This window comes from Cupressus sempervirens, chromosome 8, assembly GCF_028749045.1.
Source record: "Cupressus sempervirens isolate cs-2001-9-10 chromosome 8, ASM2874904v1, whole genome shotgun sequence".
Lineage (NCBI taxonomy): Eukaryota > Viridiplantae > Streptophyta > Pinopsida > Cupressales > Cupressaceae > Cupressus > Cupressus sempervirens.
In genome coordinates, this window is record NC_143125.1 from 47,561,869 (window position 1) to 47,585,693 (window position 23,825).

Sequence of the window (23,825 nt, forward strand, 5' to 3'; positions counted from 1 at the left end):
GTGGAGTTAGTGCAGTTAGATGTGTCTGATACTTTAACCTCGGATTAGAATACAATAGAAGGTGTTGTGGAGTAACCCCAAACCAAATGGGAAGCCTTTTTGGAAGTCCTAAGGGATGCAAAAAATTGTTCCCATCAAACAACAAGCCAAACCCTTGAAAACCTTATTTTAAGGCTAAAATTGTGCCCATACAGTATGAACAATTTGGGAACCCTAGACCCCAAAAATATTTATGGTTTCTTAAAAGGGTACTTGGAATGGTGGTTTTTTGGATCCCTTTTTGTAAGAATTTTCCTTAGGGAAAAATCACCCAAGATCAAGGATTTTAAGCACAAGCACAGAAATAGACCAATAAAGTATGATCAGAATAACAATATGAAATTATATTCATGTATATGTTATGTACATACATACTAGGGGTGCCTATATATAAAGGCCTCTAAAATGCATCTAGAATGTCTCTAGAATGAGCTAGGAGATAAGCATTACAACTAAGCACGCATCCACCAGAAGTGGATTATCCTCCATTGATGACACAGGCAAGAGGACAAATAACTAGGGCCAAGGGCACACCCAGCTATCCAAACCACCCTGTAAGAGTTAACACAATGGAAGCAAACACAAGTGGACAGCAACCAAAGGAGGAGAAGAAAGAAATACTTTTATTGATTCGTCAAAATATCTTCATACATGCCCAACTGTAAGGCCTTCTGGGTTACGACCAATTACAAATACATTCACATTCAAAGATCCAACTGCAAATTTGTACTTTCAGTTCTGCTCTCTAATCTTCTTCCCAAAAGCTTCTCCCAAAACTTGCCTAATTCTAAGCCTAAACATTCTATTTATACTTTCCAAAATGGCTTACAGATCATTCTAGAATCATTACATAAGAGGAAGGCCGACCCAACAATAGTCTGGACTCATCCCAAGAAAAGATCTTAACATAAATGTCACAAATGAAATAAATCTCATGAGTCAGCTTGCAAAATTGCATCCAAATACTAACACTCAGCATACACTAGGTAACTCAGCACATGAAGAAACACTCAACATGCACTGAGTAACTTGGCACATGAAGAAACACTTGGCATGCACTAGGTAACTCGACACATGAAGAAACACTCGACATACACTGAGTAACTTGGCACATGAAGAAACACTCAGCATACACTGAGTAACTCGGCACATGAAGAATCACTTGACATACACTTGGTAACTCGGCACATGAAGGAATGCTTCAGTAACTCGGCACATGAAGGAATTGCTACAGTAACTCGGTACATGAAGAAAACAAGGTTACTAGGCACATGAAGAAAACAAGGTTACTAGGCACATGAAGAAGATAGGGTTACTAGGCACATGAAGAAAATAGGGTTACTAGGCACATGAAGAAAATAGGATTGCTAGGCACATGAAGGAATTGCTAGGCACGTGAAGAACTGCTAGGCATATGAAGGAATTTCTAGGCACATGAAGGACTACTAGGCACATGAAGGAACTACTAGGCACATGAAGGACTGCTAGGCACATGAAGGAATTGTTAGGCACATGAAGGATTGCTAGGCACATGAAGGAATTGTTAGGCACATGAAGGATTGTTAGGCACATGAAGGAATTTCTAGGCACATGAAAGACTGCTAGGCACATGAATGACTGCTAGGCACATGAAGGAATTGCTAGGTGAAAAAAATGAGCAGGATAACAAGGCAACCCAAGATGCTCCTGCATCAATTGAGCATGAATGTGTGTGCATCAATGAGAGGATAAGTATGACAAGGTGTATCTCATATAGAGATGTTGTAGACACCATGTACTTTATTAGAGTGCTAACTCTTGTGTTGTCAACAAGACAACTCATATGAGTATGCATACTCCTAGGTGTCAAACTAATAAATAATAAAATAATGCATTAACCTAAGTAAACTTAAGTAAAGTGTAAATAGTGAATACTTATTTACACTAACACTCCCCCTTAAGTGCAACTTAGGGGAATGAACTTTAGCTCACAAAAGATATATTGAAAATGCATGATGGGTCCTGGCTACTAGGCCATGTTAGGTACCTATGTACAAAAGACAATGCAATCTCTCATAAAGCAGAGGAAGAGAGAAAAACTCATGGGAAAAACCCTCCCCAAAAAAGAGAGATGAAAAAACAAGATGCATGGATGGATGGAGTAATCAAGACACACACCCCGCCCCGCCCACCATTATGACATACATCATGTATATACAATAGAGAAGTATGAGAAGAACACAATCCTACAAGAGGAAAAGGTCCCCCCCCCCCCCCCAATGTAGAGTGTCAATCAGTGATAGCTACTCCAATGTAGAAGCTAATCCAGGACTGTTAAATAATGTTCCTCTATTTAGGAAGAAACAATATCATAGGTACATATGAGATGTTTCCCCAATTTGTAGAAAGAATCCTAAAGATGAATAGTGTCTCTAAAACCTACTCAACTGTCCCTATGTCGATACTGACGGTCACCCTTTCCAATACTGCAAAAAAGAACATGGTCAGATCGAGCAAGGATGGATGTAGAACATATCCCAAAGAACCAACTGTCTCCTCAAATGATAAAGAGACCTCCTACAACTGTTGTGCATAAGGATCCATAATTATATCTATTGGTAAATAGATTTGTTCTTTTTAAATTAACTCTTAAATGCCCAAATCTGAAAGAACAACTAGATACCAACAGTTGGATAATCTATCTTCAATTGATAGATTTCCTCTAAATTGAAAGGTATAGCTCCCTATAGTCAATGAATTTACTAGTTCCTAAAATAATTGGGTACGTTCTTAACCTGAGAATGGAAGAGGGAAAACCAAGCCAGCCCTAGACAAAACTGACTCAGGCATATTTTAACTCCTAAATCTAGACAATGCTAAGAACCCACAATTCCTATGACTTCTTGATACCTGTAATGCAATATGAATGTAAACTATGTAAGTGTAATGAAATTGAAATAAAATAAGATTAAACATTCTAATCTTTGCAATAGAAATAGTTGAGAATACTTTGATCTACAAACCATTCGCCATTTGACTCAAGATGCAAGAAAGTGCTCAAAATTGAATATAACCATGCTCTGATTGATTATAATCAAAAAAGTAATAAAAAAATGCTCTAATTTAGTATAAAACCTCCTTTTGCATTGAACACGACAAATAAGAATACTCTGACTTTATTTTCTCACAATCCCTTTGTCAAATCAATTACAAAAATCAGAATATAAATCCCCTAAGTACATGAAATGAAATGCATGAATGAAACTATTGTCTCCCTTCTACTCTAGCAATACCTACTCTTGCAGAAAAGAAGAACCTCTAATCCATCTCAAAATCTACCATAAATATTGTCCTCGTAGCAACTATTTAGTTTCTCTGTTGGTGACTTTTCAGTTACTAAAATTGTCCTTTCAGTTTCTAACTTATGAATTTTCACATTTATGTCTTCATAGATTTCGAGTTTCTCTTTCATATTTAAATCCATTTCAAAAATTTCTAAAATTCTCTTTTATATTTAAATCCATTCCAAATATTTCTAAAACTTTGCTTTTTATGTAGCATCGATTGGAACCTTTCAAATTCTAAAAGAAATATCATTTAAATGAGATTTCTTTTTTTAATAGAAGATCTATCATCTGCCCAATAATTATGTGCATGCCATGTTCTACTTTGTCAAGCTTCATACCAAGCTCCTCTGATATGACCTGTGCACCAGTTAGTGCAGCTAGATCCTACAAGCTATTTTTCCTATTCTCACCAAAACCAAGGGCCTTAATAACACAAACCTTCACCTTTACACGAAGCTTGTTCAAGATCAAAGTAGCCAATGCTTCACTCTCTACATCCTCTGCTACAATCAGAAGAGCTCTTTTTTCTCCAGTGCTAGCTCCACCACTCAAACTACTGCTTGCAAGCTTGAGACTTTCTTTTCATGTATCAAAACCAAAGGATTCTCCATTTCACATTTCTAAGTCTTTTGGTATGGAGTTATAAACTAGTATGGCACCACTACACTTTGATATTAAATTTTGAAACATCAAAATTCAGTGGACTTGAAATTCATTAATTATGAAGAAACCCTACTACAAATTTTTCTCAATTTTCTCTTAATTTTATTTTCTCCCATTGATAGCAACCTTGCATTGCTAGTGAACTGATATTAACCACATTTTCATTTTTATACCTTGTTGGCTCTAGTTTTGTGCCCATTGAGACATCTTTTTTTATTTTGGCATGACCAATATTTAGCACAATGAATATTATCCTGCACTAAGAAGAAAAATTGTGGGCAACACAACTCATCTGTTTTAACACTGATAATGTTTGTGTTGGTAACCAATATTTTATGGAAGTATAAATTTGTTTCATAACATCTTCATCCATTGGAAATCACACCCACATGACAGTCTTCTGGTTGTCCTCTACCATTTTTAGAAGATAGAATCTTTTGAATCTCACTCCTAATACACCATTTTAAAACCATAAACTTCATTTTTCTCACAGATTAATAAAACTACTTAAGAGGATCATTTTTTAGTATTGAAAAACTTGACAAATGTATGGGGAAGATACAATGAATCCCAATATTTTCTCATTTTTCTAGTTCTTCCATGTCACATGCATCTTCATGTTTTCTCTTATTTGATTGCAAACATGTGACCAAGCTACATTATTTTGGTGGATTTCCATTATTGGTGTCTATAGATGTAGTAGCTATTGTATGATTTAAAACTCTTGTAGAATCATTTCCAGAAGTTAAATTACTACTTGGAGGATAAATATTTCCTCTTTGATTTGTAGCTTTCATAGATCTACTTAATAATGACCCACAAGGATATAAATAAGATGGACTTTGTAAGTGGCGCATGTATGATATAAAAATATCCATCCCTAGTTTCCAAATAGGATGAGAACCTATAGAAAGCTTAAAACCATATATAGGGTTGTGAATATCAAACCACTAACCTTCATGTGCTAGTACTCCTTGTGAGTGTTGTAAACCCATGTAATAAGTATAATATGGTTTTTGAGCAAATGGATTTTTGTAATCATAAGGGTAAGGGTGAACCTGTAGCATCTTGCATGTAGACCTTTCAATCTTTAAAGAAAGCTACCTCAACTAAGACTTAACCCAGTCCCTCCAAATCTTCAGATCATCTTGATTTCTAGCTACAATGTCTATTTGCAAATAATTTTTGTATGACTTAAAGAAATTGAAAGGCTTGAAGAGAAAACTATAGTCTGTCTTGTTCATCATAATATCCTCACAAATCTTGTTTACACTCTTGAACTACTCTATCATGACTAGAGGTGTGCTCTGGGTTACATTTTAGCTAGAGTTCATGCATGGATATGTTGGTGTGATTATGGGCATGAGATGGTTTCTATTCCAAGGATTTCTCCTTGGATCACAAATAGTTAGTCCTAGAGTACCCTCCTCTATAGAACAAAGCATCACAGGATCTGGCCACTACCACTGAGTGTACACATGAAAGAATCTTTCCACTAGCATGTTGGGAATTGCATTTGGATACAACTAAAAAATCTAAGCAACTAATAATGACCAATTCACACCACCTAAAAATCCCACCACATTTGAGTATAGACCTCACCTTTGAGCCCAAAGTTTCATACATCAAATTGTTGTTTGAAAATGCTCAATATTTGGTACAAGATGCAAGATCTGCTTTGCAACTCTACATCCATCCTAATCCCAACAACTACTTTGAAGTTATCCTCCAGAGATCTACTTATGTATTTATAGAAATTAAATTTATTTTTTGGAGCCAAGTGAGCAGAGATGAAGTCATGACATAATGTCAGATAATCAACTTTAGTCACTGAATTTAAAAAGAAAACTATCGAAAGAAAGGTTCAATCCAAATCATAATTGGCATTTTGTTCCAAAAATGTGCATGGTGCCTTACAAAATAAGTTTCATGAGTAAGCTTGAATCTTGAAGGATCAAATGAAAACTAGTACTCCATAGTTTCTGTCTTCTTTTCTCATACTTTCCAATGGTGCATTTTTGCTCTTCTGAGGCCAATGGTTATGATGCTATATAAAACTTGGAAAATTGCTAATGCAAAGATGAATATGTCTCATTGATGCATATCACCTTTAGAAACAAGGGGAACTGAGCCCTGGTACATCAAGCTCCCAAACTAGGGAGGTGAAGTCAAAAAAATTCCCTCTATTAAAGTACAACTCTATTTGCCTAAGAAGCTCAATCTTTACACCATTATACTTAACTTTCTTTCCTACGATGGGTTCCATACAAACCTCTCCAACAACATCTCCTTGGCTTTCAAAAAGAGGCACCAAATCTATTTATCCATTATCCTTCTCCTTCTTTACAATAGCCTATTTGTGGATTTTTGTATATTGACTTCACTTTGGCAGAGAATTAGAAAATAGCTTCTCCTCACGAAAAATGAACATGGGAGGGCTTTTTCTGCCAAAGCAATCATACACTTTTTTAGTTGGACATGCAATATCCTAGAACACATATGCACTTGTATCATTGCAATACAAATCCTTTGGATTTTTCATTCCACGTTGTACTTGTACATCAAACAATCCTGATCCATAGCATGCTAACTTTATATCTTTGAATCCATAGACTCCACCGTTTTGAATTATGTTCAAAAGATAATCATAAGTTTGAAATTGTATGATGGATAATCTAGATAGCTTTTGGATAAACTAGGCCATATGTGACTTCACAACAGTGTTATATGAAACAAATAGCTGGTTTGCTATGTCCAAACATTCACCTTGATTTGTAAGTCTTTGATAAGGATCACATCCTATTGGTGGAGTAGCCACTACAAGGACTTTTCTTGCCCCCACCTAATAAAGTCTAGCTATGTACTGATCAAAATTGGAGATCAACAATGTGATAAACTGTTGAGGAGAAGTGGTGTTTTGAAGAGTTGTGTTGCCTTCGTAGGAGGTAATATCATTTACTCCAATTGAAATGAAGTATATACATTTCTTAAGGTAGGATTTTTCCTGTGCAACTCTAGATGTGTATGTCTTCCTAAGGATGGAAGAATAGTGTTCAAATTGATCTACTAGGTGACCCATTGTGATAATATCCTCATCAACTACTGTAGAGTCAAGCAATCCACTACCTCTTGATGCAAAATTTATACCTCTACTAAAAATTTCCTTTGTCTCTAGATATGGAGGACTAAAGGGAAGCCCCAAGTAAGTAGCAAAAGTGGCATGGTCTCATTTTTTATCTTCCCATACCGGTAGCTAAAATAATAAGCCTGCATCAATATGATTATGTCTAGAGATACTGTACCTAAACTCCCCAATAGCCAAGGTAGCTTGGAAAAAAAATCTGCCCATGATGTTATCAACATCAAAATGGCAACTCCATATGTCAGATTTTCCATCACTACATAGCTTATCATCCCTAATGACAAACCATCGACAAATTTTCTAGACCTATTTTTAAGTATCTATGATACACAAGAGCTTAGATATAGCATTGAATAGGTCCACCCAAATAGAAATTGAATATCTCTAGTCCATAGTGATGTGGATTCACTAATTGCCAGTAGGGCTCTCTATGAAAGTCCTTGATTTTCTTCTCGTAGCTCCTTTAAGCTTCTTCCTAAAACAAAAAATTCATTCCCTTCTGGAATGGCACTCCTAAAATTAGGCATACTTGAAAAATATTTCCAACTAAAAGATGCCAAGATTAATAGACTAGTGAAGCAAAAGGCAAACTTTGACACGAGATTTCCTTGCACAAAAATCTATGTTCATGAAGTTGTGCTTGAAGGTTGATCTTTGAAACTATAAGTTAGAATTTGAACATTGAATTTGATTCAAACCAAGTGTGTGTAATGCTTTGAACATTTAAACTTGAGGATTAGGATTTAGGTTCAATGCTTTCACTAAATGCTACCATAGTCAACAAAATGAACCAACAAAAGATTTACTTGATGGGCCGAGTTGGAAGCTTAAAATTGGGGGACTAGAAGTATGCCTATAGCTAGCTCTGAATGGGGATTATGTACTACAAAGTACATAAAGAATCCAAAATCTTTGGCAGAAGACAAGTGCCTTGTCCATTGGGTTACAGAGTCAAGCTGAAAAGATAGAGTTGCTTGCCAAGAGAGTGGAGGGAAGTGAGGTGAAACCAAAATCGAGAAAGTGAATAGCAACACAACAATGCAAGAAAAAACTAAACTAGGCAAGCCAAAATTTGGAAAGAAAAACATATTTACAAATAGGTGAGGAAACCTCACCAAAAGGAGGGGGAGCATAATGAAACTCATACATGGCCATTAACTAGTCATGAAAAGAAGAAGCCATTCTGGAACAATGCATGGTGTCCCAATGAAGTAATCCATATCAACTATAATTTAATGACTCCCTCAATACTAAAAGTCAACTCAATAAAATGAATAAATCTTGTAAGCAAAGTATTATATCCAAAGAGCCATGCTTCATCATAGAATTTCAGATTTTCTTTAGCCTTTTGCATGAAAGATTCAAGGCCATTCCCAAACTTGAATTGAAAAGAACATTCCTCAAATATCTCCAAAGAAAAATCTTCATTATCTTTATCATTCAAACACTTGGGACTGTCATAATTTGGAGTATTTTCAGCATACATGACAACCTCAAATTTTGAACATGGCTTTCCAATTTTAGGATAAATTTTGACTGAAATAATTTCCTTATCCTCCTCACAAATCAACTCTAAAAATCTTCTATCCAAAATAGTGACATTGGATGATGAATCAATACTTGAAGTTATTGGAGGAGCATCCCTTTCTTCAATAATCGGTAAGAGCTAAGAGATAACCTTATCCTTGCAAGGTAATGTGTTTTTTGAAGTCATGGATTGTTTCAACTACTGTAACCTTTTAACTTCTTTAATCCCAACCATCCTTTCATCTTGAAACTCAAAGGAAGAGTTAGAAAACAATGATCCTTCATCTATTTGACATGATGGAATCTTATCATAGCATATTGTTGGAACTGATACATCTTGAATATTTCTTTCTATTAGCATAGGATCAAACTTCAAACTGAAACTTCCTTTATTCTCAAAACAATTGACCTTTTCCTCATTCAAACAATCAGGTTGAAAATGTAAATTATAAAAACATCCATCATTACTTACTTGAAGGTCATCTTGTATATGTTGTTCATCTTCTTGTTCATGTGAAACATGTAATGAGATGATGTTGGGCTCTTCATTTTCAGCTTGCTAAAGATCTCCACATGCATGCTCTTGTTCCTTGGGTTCTTGCACCGGAGGTTTCTTCTTGATGAGGAAAGAGCCATAAGCAGCCTTCAACCAATTCACACTTCTTGTCATATCTTTTGTAACTTCTTCAATTGGGTTTTTGAATCCTGGGATAAAGATAAAGATGTCTGAAACATCTTCATCTCTTGTTGGCATCCAATCTTTTAAAAATTTTGAATATTTCAAGAAATATTCCTCAATAGAACTGCCAACCTCCATCCTAGAGGAGATACCTCAAATTCTAAAAATGAAAGCACCAAACTACTTGAACACAAATTTTGAGAATTAAAAACAAAGTTGCCAATCTCTAGGTAGTATAGATAACATTAAACTAAGGAAGCAAAACTCAACACTAATCTTCTTTTTTGAGTTCCCCGGTAGAGTCGCCAAAAATCTGTTGGTAAACATATTTTTTCTTTTTAAATTAACTCTAATGCCCAAATCTGAAAGAATAACTAGATACCAACAGTTGGATAATCTATCAACCTGAAGATAGATTATCCAACTATTAGTATCTGGTTGTTCTTTTAGATTTGGGCATTTGAGAGTTAATTTAAAAAGAACAAATCTATTTACCAACAATATCAACATGGTAAGACTAATCATGTAGAGAATGGACAAGAGGGTCAGTGTGTGCCCTTATAACAACTAAAGAAGGATATTCTTCATTAAAGAGAAGATGTATAACATCAATGATATCTCCCAACTATGCTATGAAGGAATCCACAAAAAAACTTGAAATGTTTGTCAAGTAATCATCCCTTGATGCTGGAATTGGAAGACAAAGTGTACCCAACTGTACTAAATTACATGGACCTATCACTATAGCAATGTATGCATGTGGAATGTGTTGATTCTATGACCTTATTCTACATCTATCAACAGGATCTTACATATTTGAATCTACTGAATCACTATCATTGTTGTCACTATTAGTTTCCACAATGTATGAAGTATGGAGAGAATTAGAGGATAAGCAAGGTGAATTTTCCTCAGAGTGAACATTCCTCTCTATAAATATCTCATGAGTCTTAGGATCCATAAGTCTATATGCCTTAATACTTTTGTCATCTCCAATGAAAATACAAGGTCTTGGTGGTGGTGCCTTGTATTCCCTTGAAGATATGTATGCCCATGTTGGACAACCAAAAACTTTGAAGTGCTTCATAACTGGTTTTCTTCCACACCATGCCTCAAAAGGAGTCATTCCATCTAAGACATTATGAGGAGACCTATTAAGTATGTGATTGGCACTACTTATAGCTTTGACTTCAAGTGATAGATTAAGAGACTTGGCTTGAATCATGCAACTTTTTATAGACTTAAGAGTTTGAATCCTTATTGTTGCAACATTTATCTTTTACAAACTAAATGCTACTGGATTCTAAAGATGAATACCCTCAAGTTCACAAAAGTCTCTAAGTCTTGAGTTCACATATCTAATTTCATTTTTCATATGAAGAACCTTGATGGATTTCCTTGATTTATTTTCAACATGACTCTTGAAGGCTAGAAACTTATCAAACACTTCATTCTTGTGATCAAGAAAGTAGACCCATGTGTAGCATTATCAATGAAAGTGAGGATATAGCAAACCTTGCTAAGTGATGTCACTGCAAAAGGACCTACTACAACTGTGTGAACCAACTCAAGAACAATTGATGCTCTTGAAGACTTCCCTTTATCATACTTTTCTTCTTGATGCATATCCATTGAACAAGTTGAACATTCACCCTTAGAAAAGTCGATTGTAGGTAGACCTTTGACCATATTGTTTGAGCTAAGTTGATGAAGATAGTGGAAGGCAAGATGTCCATACCACTCATGCCATAATTTTCTTTGAGATTGAGATTGTGTTAATGATGCATGTGAAGGAGATTTTGGCACAAAGTGGGAGAAAGAATAAAGCCTCATTACCCACCACAATTAATGAATCATCTTTAAGATTTTGTACCATTACTGAATTAGGAAGGAACTCAACTTTATTGCCATCTCCATAGTGAGTGATTTGGTAGATTGAAAGGAGATTAGAGATAATGTTAGGAATGTAGATAACATCTTTGAATTCTCTATTTTCTATCTCCACTTGTCCTTTCCCTTCAACTTCCATTTTGATATCATCCCCTACAAAGATATTACGTACCTTAGACTGCTTCAATGGAGAAAAGTCTCCTTTTGAAGAACGTATATGATATGAGCATCTGATTCAAGAATCCATTCCCTTGAAGAAATTGAACCAACCATAAGTGCTTTCCCTTTTCCCTTTGAAGTGGGTGTAGTTGAATCCTTGGAAGCATTTGGCACATTGATTTTGTTCTTGAGTAAGTTTTCCAACTCATTGATTCTCTTAGTCTTGCAATGATGCTCCTCATGATTTAATTTCTTGCAATATGCACAAAAGAGTTTATTCTTCTTGTCATTATTTCCCTTCTTGTTGGAAGAAGTATTTCCTTATTGTGAGAAAGGAAGATTGTTGTGTCTCTGATTGTGATTTTTGCTTCCATTGCTTTTTCTTATTGATGGTAGAACTCTTTCCAGCTTGATTTGGTTGGTTCTTATTACTATTCACCAATGCTTTGGTCTTTGATGATGTGAGAATTCCCATATGGCTTTTTCCAACATCAACATTTCTGCAAATGCATTAAATGTAAGCTTATTGAGGGCACTTCCCATGGTCAATTTGTGAGTGTTGTAACTTGAAAAAAAAAGATGCATACTATGAAGGTAAACTATTCAAGATGTGATGAATAAATCTATCATCCTTCATGGAATCACCACAATATTTAAATAGTGCCCTCAATTCATTGGCTTTACTGATATAGTCTTGAATTGTGCCAAAATTCTTAGAATCTAATAGAAGTAGATCATCCTCAATTTGGAATCCCTTTTCCTCATCCCTCTTACCATACAACCCTAAAAGTTTTTCCCAAGTAGGCTTGGCTTCCTTAAAGTTGAAAATGTGGAAAAAGAGATCTCTATGAACACAACTCCAAATAATGCCTAAAGTCTGGTTGTCTTTAATTTGCCAATCAACTTATGTAGTAGCATTAGTGGGTTTTGTAATTGTACCAACAACATATAGATTTAAACCTTTTTCCATTAGTCTACTCCATACAATATCTTTCCATGTAGTATAATTGTGTGAAGTTAGAAGTGGAGTTTTAGGTGAACCTATGATGCAAAAAAATAAAAAGAGCACAAGAGAAAGAGAGACACAAGAACACAAAACATGACCCCCCTATTCACTCAATCAAAGAACCCCCCCAAAAATGATGCTTTTGGCACTTTATGTATAGAACATTTACAATAGGCCACTTATCAAAATGGACAAGGTGGACTTTTGATTTTGTTGTTTACAACTACCTTTTGAGGTTCAAATCTAGTACTAAACACTGTAGCTTAGATGTATAACAATTTTGAAGTGTACTTAAAGCAATACAATGCAAAAAAGGACCTAATTCTAAAAGTGATATTTCTATCCATACAAACCTATAATCTTATTGCAGATCTGGAAAGTAGATGAAAAATTAAGCACTTTCAGAAAAAGAAACTTGATTATGTGTCCAGATCAACCCGTACTAAGCCTTTGAAGGGGCAAAAATTGGGATTTGCAATTTGCAAAAAAAATTAGGAATAGAGATCTCAAACATCTTGCACCAATGTGTAGATCATGAAATTCTACCCCAAAGCAAAACAAAAAATTGCTTGAAAAAAGGAGTTCGTATGAGGGAGATATAACTATTTGAAAATCACCTCTATGATTATTTTTCTTGAATCACTGTCATTGCACCTCCAAAAATCAAATGGCTCTAGATTTGGCCTCAAATGTCTGATTTGGATGAAACAAAATCTGATTTGGGGGTTTTTTGACCTTCTAAGTATGATGCCAATATCTAATTTGCACAAGTAAGCTCCAATCTTTTCCTACAAAAAATCTCTCCTACTAGCCTAATGGCCACAAAATTTTTAGAAAAGTATGCAGATCCAAAAAAAATAGCAGAGATGTAAATGGTAAAATATGTAGATCTAAAAGTTAAATTTAGAGATCTAAAATAATCATACCAAATTCTGCAAATTGAGCCTTTAGGTTTTGGTTTTCAAAAAAAATTGCCTCAATTTTTACTATTGCCTAGGATAGGAAAATTTATAGTCAAATTTCACCAAATAGCCATTCTAGATGCAATGGTGAGGTTCACTTTTGCTCTAGACACTCCTAATGATTGCGATACTCTAGATCTGGGTTGAGGCCCTCCGAGAGATGAAGCAAGAAAATGGTCTCCAACGGCTATGTGAATAGAAATTTCCTTAGCTCTAATACCATGTAAGAATTTTCCTTAAGGAAAAATCACCCAAGATCAAGGAACTCAAGTACAAGCACATAAATAGACCAAAAAAGTATGATCAGAATAACAATATGAAATTATATTCATGTAATGTTATGTACATACATAGTAGGAGTGTTTGTATATAAAGGCCTCTAAGATGCATCTAGAATGTCTCTGGAATGAGCTAGGAGATAAGCATTACAACTAAGCACACGTCCACCAGAAGTGGATTATCCTTCATTGAGCATGAATGTACATGCATCAATGAGAGGGTAAGTATGAGAAGGTGTATCTTGTATAGAGATTTTATAGACACCATGTGCTTAATTAGAGTGCTAACTCTTGTGTTGTAGATACCATGTGCATAAAAGAGTTGCTAACTCATGTGTTGTCAACAAGACAACTCATATGAGTACACATAATCCTACGTGTCAAACTAATAAATAATAAAATAATACATTAACCTACGTAAACTTAAGTAAAGTGTAAATAGTGAATACTTATTTACACCAACACTTTTTAAGAAATTTTGTAAGATAATTGGGTTTTACTGCATTTGGAGGGCTAATTCTTGTAGCCATGTTTCAAGCATTTTAATGCATTTTTGCTTAGTAGTTGGAACTCGATTAGGGTTTCAAGATTGATTTTTTTGGAGGATCTTAAAGGGAGTCCAAAGACATTCCTAAGTGCCATCCATCTATTTGGGAAGTCTAATAAGCATTAGGGGTTACTTGATTTGATGGGAGTTATCAAGCAAGTTTGTTCTACCTTATTGATGTGTACCAATTGAACAATTAGGATCTATTGAATAGAGTCCTAAGGAGCATAGGGTGAGTGGAAGCCCTATTTGGTCAAGTTTATTACCTAAGGAGACCCTAAGAGAGTTTGCGGAAAGAAGAAAGATTGGTTTTCATATCAACTAAAGGGGGAGATTGTTAGCGTGAATGTTGATGGTATTTATATGGCAAAATATCCTAAGAATTATTGGAGAATTTGGAAGATTGTTACCATGACTATGTGTGGCATTCATGATAGTATTTGTCTATGATGTTAATATAGTATTATTTCTACAAAGACTGGTAGAGTAGCAGACAGAGGACAAGGTAGCAAAGTTTGTGGTTTGAAGATAAGGTTATGCATACTTAACTTGATGACCTACAAAGTGTCTACATGGTGCATTTAAGTGCATGAGTGGAAAGTTAAAGACTGGTGATAGTAATTAAGATTTATTGGAGACAACATTCTGACATAAGATATAGGAATCAATTACTAGTAATTGGATTACATCTCCTAACATGGATAGAATCGGGTTAAGAAAAGTTAGACACATGAAGAAGATAGTGTAGTGATGACATGGTTGAGCGCACTAGGTCTAGAAGTGCACGTTTGAAAACTTGTGATAACTATGAGTCAAAGTTTGTTGTAATTGTGGAAATTTAATGTAACATGTAATGGTTTGTCTTAATGAGGTTCTCTATTGTAATTTTATTTGGGAAAAACTCAAGGCCAACTCAAAGATTAATACTTAGACTTGGTATAAATGAAAGTTCTTTTCCTTTTTTTGAAGTATGGAATTGAGAAAGAACATTTGTGTGAATCAGGTGGATAGAGAAGTAATGCAAGTGAGTGAAGTTGGCTATAAGTTCTAGTGAGCCTGAAGTCATGATCGTGAAAGTTTTGATATAGTTGAGGCATGGTGGACTACTTTATAATTCTAATACTCTAGTAAGGATAATACAAAGATCAGTTGAGCATTGAGTTTGGTGATCTTTCCCCAAAAGTTGTTTGGACAGTGGGTCCTTCTACCTTCCATAACTCCTAACAGGGTTGACACAACTCCTAATAGGGTTGGAATCTCCTTACAAGGATTCAAACTCTCTTAATAGGGGTTGATATATATTGAATGCATTTCATTGACTCCTCTTACAAGTAATTTATATATCATTACATCATTTTGTGGGTACCATCCCCACCAGGGTTTTCTCTCTAATCAAGGGTTTCCCTAGTTAACAAATCTAGTTTTATTGTGTATGAGTATCTTTCTATGGTTATTGAAATTTTTTATTACATTTTTAAGGATTAATAAGGTTATTAGAATTTATATTAGTTGGATAAATGATTCACCATCACCCCCCCTAGTTATCTTGGTGGACTTTACTTTCTAACACACACACACACACACACACACACAAACAATGATAGGTGAGGAAGGAGTGCAACATCATGTAGATATCCTAAGGAAGTGACTACTAATGACTTCCCTTATCCTAAAGACATACTCAAAAGAGTAAACAGACACATATATGTAAGGTACAATGGGTTAGTTGGGTTAGCTTAAAACCAAATCATAATCATAATCGTATAACAAAGTATTGAAAGAAAAATACAAAATTTTGAATTTTGAATAACATATAAATCATGATATAAATATCCCAAAGATAATATATAGAACGTGATCAAATATCTAATGTAAGGTGATATTTAATATTATAAGCAAGCTTCAAGTAGTTTTACAAGGATGTGCAAGGCCTTTTTAACATGTAAGAGTCTAGTTAATTCAATTGTCCTCATAAGGTTATCGGGTAGATAGGTATCCTTGAGTTAGTGAATGCTTGAAAGTTCTTTTAGATATGAAATCAAGTTGTATAAGAAATAATCCTATCCTCCAAAATAGCCCAAGTTTACTTATACGATCTCCAAACTCACTAATACTAGATAAGATTAGAGGGACATTCATTCTCATAGATGATTTTGAGAATGATCAATTAAGAACGTCTAGGTCTACAAATATCCAAAATGGAGAAGAGTATACTCCTCTAGTTTTCAATAAAACATAACAAAAAAAAAACCTTTAATTACTATGTGTTGGATACAATCATTAAGACAAGCGCACTATTTCATTGATTCTCCTAAGCAACTTGCAAACCAAACATTAGAAGTTTGACATTTGGAGATCTTTGGAAAGTGTCCCACAAGCATAAATTTGTTAGTAGTCTCATAGTTATTTTTTTACTTGCATTATTTTTAAAATATCCCTACAAAAACTCATTAGATTATCAAATGATCATCACAGCAAAGTACAAAATTATTGGTCCTTGTTAGCAATCAAATAAAAATCCATATAAATACCAATTGAGCTATGTGAATTTGACTACAAAATAATATGATTTATGGAAGAACTATATACAATTTTTTTACCAAATATAATTAATGAAATTACATCATATGACCAATTAAATAAGGTATGATTAATAAAAAGATATTATATGATGAACTAATACATACAATTTAAGAAATAAAAGTGTAAGATCCAATTATGCATGTTATGAGCTTATAAAATGATACAACTAATGATGAAGCCCATACAATCTTTCAGCCTTTCCGCAAGAGAAAATGTTAGAGAATGAGGCTAAGAGCCACATTATGGGAACTAAAAATTTGTAAATTTTATTATGTCAACTTGATATTTATATAACTCCACATTACTCCAAGAAAACACAAAACTCTAGGATCTCCCTCTAATTATGATGAGTATGGCTTATAGAGTGATTTTTCCTCAGATTAGATCTTGAGACCAATTACTTAACTATCCTAAAATAAGAGATCTAATGATCTACAACGCCAATTTTAATACAATTAAAATTATCTAAGCTAAAAAATCATGACATAGTCCATTATAACTAACCTAGATGATAAATTTAGTGAGATAGATGCAAGATTAAAGCTTTGAGTTGTAAAATTGACAACATGTAAGTATAAATGCAATGCTAGATATCTATGAGATCTCAAAAGGGAAACATGGAAGTGTAAAATGCAATTAACAAGATGAATTAAGTTTAGAATTAGATTATTTTATAGATTTCATAATTGAATGGTGAATATGAGAAAACATAGCCTCTTGGTATCAAGCTCGAACAATGCAAAGTTAGTAAGAAAAAGAGATATTCATATCCAAAGCATTCACAAAACAAAGCATTGTCATTAAACTTAAACTAGAACAAAGACTTCCTCGTAACCTTGGAGCTCAACAATCCAAGACTTGTCAGTTTCCTCGTGATGAGCGTTGTGGGTGTGCTATCCTAACCTAGAATAAATGAAAAATTCAAGACAATTTTGAATCTTAGGATGATGATGATTTAATGCATCATGAGGTGGTTAATGAATTAACTATTCTCTAAAAATTCAATGCAATATTAAATGTAGTAGATAGATGTGAAACAAGATATAAATGTGATATGCAAGAACTAGTAATGTGTCTACCAAAATAAGATGAGAAATAACTATGAAATGAATGAATCTATCTATGAAGACAAGGTTAGTAGCAATAAATATCTAAAATGTTGAAGAAATGAACCAAAAAAATACTATAATAACTCTAATGCAACAATGGGAGATGATTCTATTGAGAAAAGAGCTCTATTTATAGATTTTTTGGAGACCTTGAGTAGGTGACATCTATGTGGCATCCACATAGGTGCCACAAGGGAGACACATAATCCATGAAAAATCCAAGTATTTTTCACACAAGTGTGAGTAACTTGGTATGTGATGGGTCAATGTGTACTCCAAGTACACATGTGCAAGTGTGTGTAAGATATATGTAAAAAAAAAATGTCAAATTACCACTTTTAGAAAGTTTAAGAGATGTCATAAGAGGAGTAAGAGACCTTTGTTTAAGAGGAAATAAGGTAAGTGATTCAAAAAGTCATTTTTGTAATTTTGCTCACACATGTGTGAGCAAATAATTAGAATTGGTGGTTATAGGAAGTAGGAATTTAGTCTAATTAACCTTAGTTAATTACTAGCTAGGTCTATTAGCTAGAAAGTGAAATGTATAGGGTAGGATATAGTGATAGATTAGGATTAAATCAAATAGAATTCAATTTAATCAGATTTAGTAGAAATTAAGCATATGGAGGGAAGTATTAAGTAAGATTTTTTTTAAGTGATTTATGGAGGAACATTTATCTAATTAAATTTAATACATTAGGAGACTGAACATATTTAATTAAATAGGTAGTCAAATATAATAAAAAATGATTCATTAATTATTAATAAATTATATTGTTACAAGAAATATTAAATTAATTGGTATAAGTGCGAGGAAAGATTTTGGGTTTCAAAATGGACATTCTAGATTCATCCATGAAGAGTGATTGAGAATGATTCTAAGTTGATACATGTGAGCATCCCTTGATTGGTGGGAATTAAGTCTTTTGTTTGCTATTGATGAGATGAAATTTAGGAGATTTATTAAGTTATTTTAATTAATGACTTTAGCCATGGGATTTAATAAGAATAATTTAATTAATTAGGCTTTGAGAATTAATTAATTGATCAATCACTTTGATTAAGGTTTTGATGTTTGATTATTGGTTGATTGATTTTTGATGAATTATGCTAGTATATTAATTGAATTACTAACATAATTGTGAGATTAATTTAATTAGAAAAAAATGATTAATTTGATGATTTAGGCATCTCAGTTGGACTAACCCATTTTCAGGGAATTACACCCATCTCATGCTCCAATTTAGTTGAGGACATGGAGACGTGGCTAATTTCTAGTATTTGCATATCTCTATTGAACCCCTATTGAGACATTTTTTATTTTGATTTTATTCATAAGTTTAGTGCAAAGTTTGTGAATGAATCAAGAGATTACCCTCTTAGGTGTTGCATAGCCCAAAGTGTAGAATGGTTTGTTAGATCCTTCTTAGTTGGTCCAAGACCTAGCAATTATTGATAATTAAAATTACCTTCTCCATAGGTAATTGAGGGATTAACTTGGTTGCTATTTTGCTAGTGTAAACCCTATTTCTAGGAACCAAAACCTCTCACTTTTATAATCATTATATATCTAATCCTACCTAACTAAATACTCCTTTAGTGACCTAATCTTGGATTTGAAATATCCATTTCTAGCAACGATGACTCTTCTTGTCTAGGTACATCTGTTGGTCTCATTTATGTATCATCTATGGCCTTATTGCTTGTTTATCTATACCTAGAAGCCATGCATAATGGAGTTATCTATCTCCTCTAACTCCCCCATATCCCATGTCTCCTCTAGTTCCCTCATCTACTCAAACCCCCATATGTTGGCTATCATCTATATCCATGACCTCTCCTTCCTGATATCCCCCATCTCCATTATAGTTTTTTTTACTTATCTCCTCCTCCTTCATCTCTAGGATCCCCCTCTACCCTTCTTCTTTACATAATGCCACATTCCCCCACTACAGCTCTAAACTAATGAACTACTATACTTGGTCTCCCCTCCTCTCTATAGGTTAGTATCCTTTACCTCTTCTACACTGTGCTACTACTAGTCTCATTATCACTTAAGGTATCCTAAATCATTTTGTATATGTTTTTATCACCCCAAGTTTTATAGCTCCTCCTCATGGTTCCAAGTGCACTATCCTAAGGTATCTTTGCTGTTGTGATGTTGAGCCTAATCAGACTCAGAGGTTTATTCAACGTGATTTCCCTCCAAATTATTTCTATGAGGGTTTGGGGGTAGTGTCCCTAAGACAAGGTCAAGGGACCACACTCTTGCGGGTTCTTGGGGCAGCGCCCTAGGTGTGCTCCCTATCATAGTACAGGGTGGGTCAAGGGGAAATGCCCCCACGGGGTTTTTAGGGCAAGACACTAGAAGCAAAAAAAAGCCCTTATATTATAAAAGGTGTTGACTACTATTTTGCTATTATTCTAGCCCTAATTTTGTAAGTAATAAAAGCTTGTATAAAAAGGCTTAGGGCTAGGGATATCATAATGAATGGTGATATTGTAGTTTCTTGCAATAGTATTAAGTTGTAAGGGATTACGAATTCTAATCGGGTTGTAATCACTGGATAATAATAATATTGGACTTGTTGTTGGTGGACATAGCCTAGGAATTGGGTGAACCACATTAAATCTTGGTGTCTTGTGTTCTCTTTTATGCGATCTACTATTTTATAGTATTGGTTATATTTGCATGTAACTGTTATTTTTGTCTGAGGTTAATCCTAACATTTACTTGTGCCTATTCTTGTCCAATCCAACAGAGGACCAAAATCTCCCCTCTTCTCCCTTATCACTTGTTAGTATTGATGCTCAAGCTTGACATATCTTTTATGATGCCAAAATACTACATGATCCTATTTAGATAGTATCTTTCTATTTCATACTGTCATTGACCTATGAAATATGTTAGAGTCGCCCTAAAATGTCTATAAATGATCAAAATTTTATTCCATCCCTAAGATAAACTAGGGAATCTTGATAGTAATCATTATCATACACCTTCTCATAGGCCATAGTCTCCCTATAGATATACACTAGTGGCTCATCAACCTACCTATGTCTCCTCCTCACTAGATACAACACTACTATTAGTGAACAATTTTTTCCAATATTTAAAACTTTTGAAATAGGAAAATGTTTGTAAACTAATAGGTTGAATTCCTAATTATATATAAAGAATTCTCTACTTGAAATTTGCTATATGTTATATAAGGTAAAGCTAACCTTTTATGAAAAGATAATCATTAAGTCCTCTATTGAGGAAAAATCTTCCCAATGAGTATTTTGCTAAAAATATTGAAAAGCTTAAATCATCTCATGAATATAAAAAGAATGTGAATGGTGAAAAAACACTTAATTCTAACAATCAATATCATCCACATGATTAAATGTTAAAATTTATGAATAGACGAATCATGTGAATTTCACCTCTCACAACCTTCAAGCTTCAAAAAAAAATAATTCTAGAATATACAATAAATATGACTTAACTTTCACACATAACTGACATTCTCAAGAATGCAAATTACTGTAAAGAAGATAATAGTGTCTACTTCAGAAAGTTTCAGCACATAAAACTATAGAATTTTAATTTAGTTTGTTGCTAACTTAGGAAAAAATGTATTCAAAATTCAAATTGTAGAACCCTTAAACAAAAGTATGTTTGTCTTAGTGTCTATAGAGAGATGAACCCCTTTAGATATTAGCTATCACATATTTATACAGCATAGGGTTGGATAACTATCCAAAATTACCCTACCAGGAGTAAATTATTCTTTAGTTAACACAATTGTGTCAACTGAATGCATAAAAGGAAATAAATAGGAGAAAAAGTGCAACTATCCAATGATCACGCACCATATTAGGAAGAACTATCCACACCAGTTGCAATTTTTGTAGCCTTCCATGTCTCATAAGTAGTGGTGAATGCAAAAATAACCAATTGTTGGGGTAAACAATGTAGGCAATCCTTTGTTTCCAAACCTCCTTTTCTCTCTTTAGCTCTATTACTTTCTCTTCATACATTTCCAAATGCTTCTGGTTGATTATTAACATGACCTCAGTATGAGCAATTTTTGAAAAATATTGCCTGGAAAGTGTTTTCTTCTCTTGAAATTCTTGGAACTTTTTCTGCACCTCATTTAATATTTCCTCCACCTGGGCTATGAAGTCATTTTCCTTACTTGCGTAATGTTTTTTGAACCACTTTAAGTCTCCTTGAATTATCTCATCCACAAGTTTGAGACAATTCATAATTTCTTTGATCTCAATTACACCTTGAACAAGTGCCTTGTTCTCCCATTCAATACAGTCCTTAATTACATATAGAGTCTTATCATCAAGGCTACCCACAAGACATTTAGTTAGGAACCTTTACAGCCTAAATCCTTGAATTTCTTCTATCCAAATGATAGTGGTCTCCTTTGAAGTTGTGTCTAAAAGATTTACCTATTTCACAATTTCATTCAAGACATGTCATTACCTCTCCTCAAATGTCTTTGCAATAGCTTTACATTTCTGTAAATTATCAAGGAACTATTGATTGGATAAAGATGTTACATCTACAATTGTAGACATCTCATTCAAAGGCTTAGGTTCTAGGTACAGGATTGCACTGATATATTGCACCATGCTCCTTATTTCTTTCTTTATATCTCATTTATCCTGAGCATGTTTCAAAACCCTATCTGCAATCATTTTTTTTGATGCTTCAAAGATCTTCATGTCCATTGCACAACTTCCTTTTCCAAGGTCAATTCTTGATACTTGATAATCTTGAGGAGTGAGATCCTTGTGTAGGCTACCTTCTGGTGGTTTGGCAATCTTAGCTAACCAATGACCTAAAATTTTATCAAAATTAATTTTGGATTTAGTTTTGGCCTTCTTAGCTTTTGAAGATTTTCCCAAGCATATGCTAACCAAATCATCAATAGGTATAGACATGGGTGCCATACTTCTTTTCTTTTCAATGGAAGCCTCCATCCATTTAGGTGTGACAAGATCTTTTCTAGGCATGGGAGAAATAGGTACCTAGTTGAGTATCATCACATTCAGGAAACTTTTGAGGGTTAGACACACTATTTTCCATTGGAGAACTAGTGATTTGGTTTGGATCTTACTTTACTTCCACATGATCTAGATCAATGGTCACCTTATCTTTTCCTTCACCTGGTGTTGCTTTCCTAGTACTTGATTAGGTTATCCTTTTGACATTTGGCACCTCATTATGAACTTGAATTTGAAGTGGTTGTGAAGTTGCTTCAGCTTCTACTTCAAGTGAACCTACAACAAGATCATTAATACTAGGGTTAGTGATAACTTTTGGCCTTGGGTGTGGGCTTTTATGTATTTGTTTGGGGCGATAGGGGTAGTTGATTTAAGAGTCTTTGATTTCAACCAATTATTGGTTCTTTTGAAAACATCTAAGTTGTAGTAAATCAAATCATCTTCTTCCCTTCTATTCCAATCAATTTTAGGAATTGGCATTCATTTAATCTAATTGACATAAAATGGGTCAACACTTCTTCGCTTTCATCTTCTTTTATTCCATTGGTACAGAAGTTAACTTTGAACATATTAATTTGGCTTATTGTCAACCTTGACCACAACCTTTTTCTAACTTCAAACTCATCTGAGCAATTAGCCCAGTAATCTTCTAGATGCGGAACACAGACTAGTGAAACTACATGTTTGAAATTATCTTTAGCGAAACCCGTGTAGTCAAAATCTTTTCTGGGAGAGTTTTTTTTTGTTAATATAGCTTGCTTGAAAATTGAGCATTTTTAATGGCCAATCTCTATGGGAAATATGAAAGAAGATGACTTTTTGGTGTTTTTAGGAGATCCTATCACATAAAAAAACTATCTGCATATCTTAGATGAAATAATGTTTTCTAAACAATAATGCAGTAACCT

General features: G+C 34.1%; 2 pseudogenes; both read right to left on the reverse strand.

The window, feature by feature from the left end:
* Window positions 1-4,531: 4,531 nt before the first annotated feature.
* On the reverse strand, window positions 4,532-6,044 carry LOC149541538 (nuclear poly(A) polymerase 4 pseudogene; annotated as a pseudogene).
* Window positions 6,045-6,516: 472 nt separating this feature from the next.
* The window catches only part of LOC149541539 (GDSL esterase/lipase At5g55050-like), a 74,941-nt pseudogene continuing 57,632 nt past the window's right edge, over window positions 6,517-23,825 (reverse strand).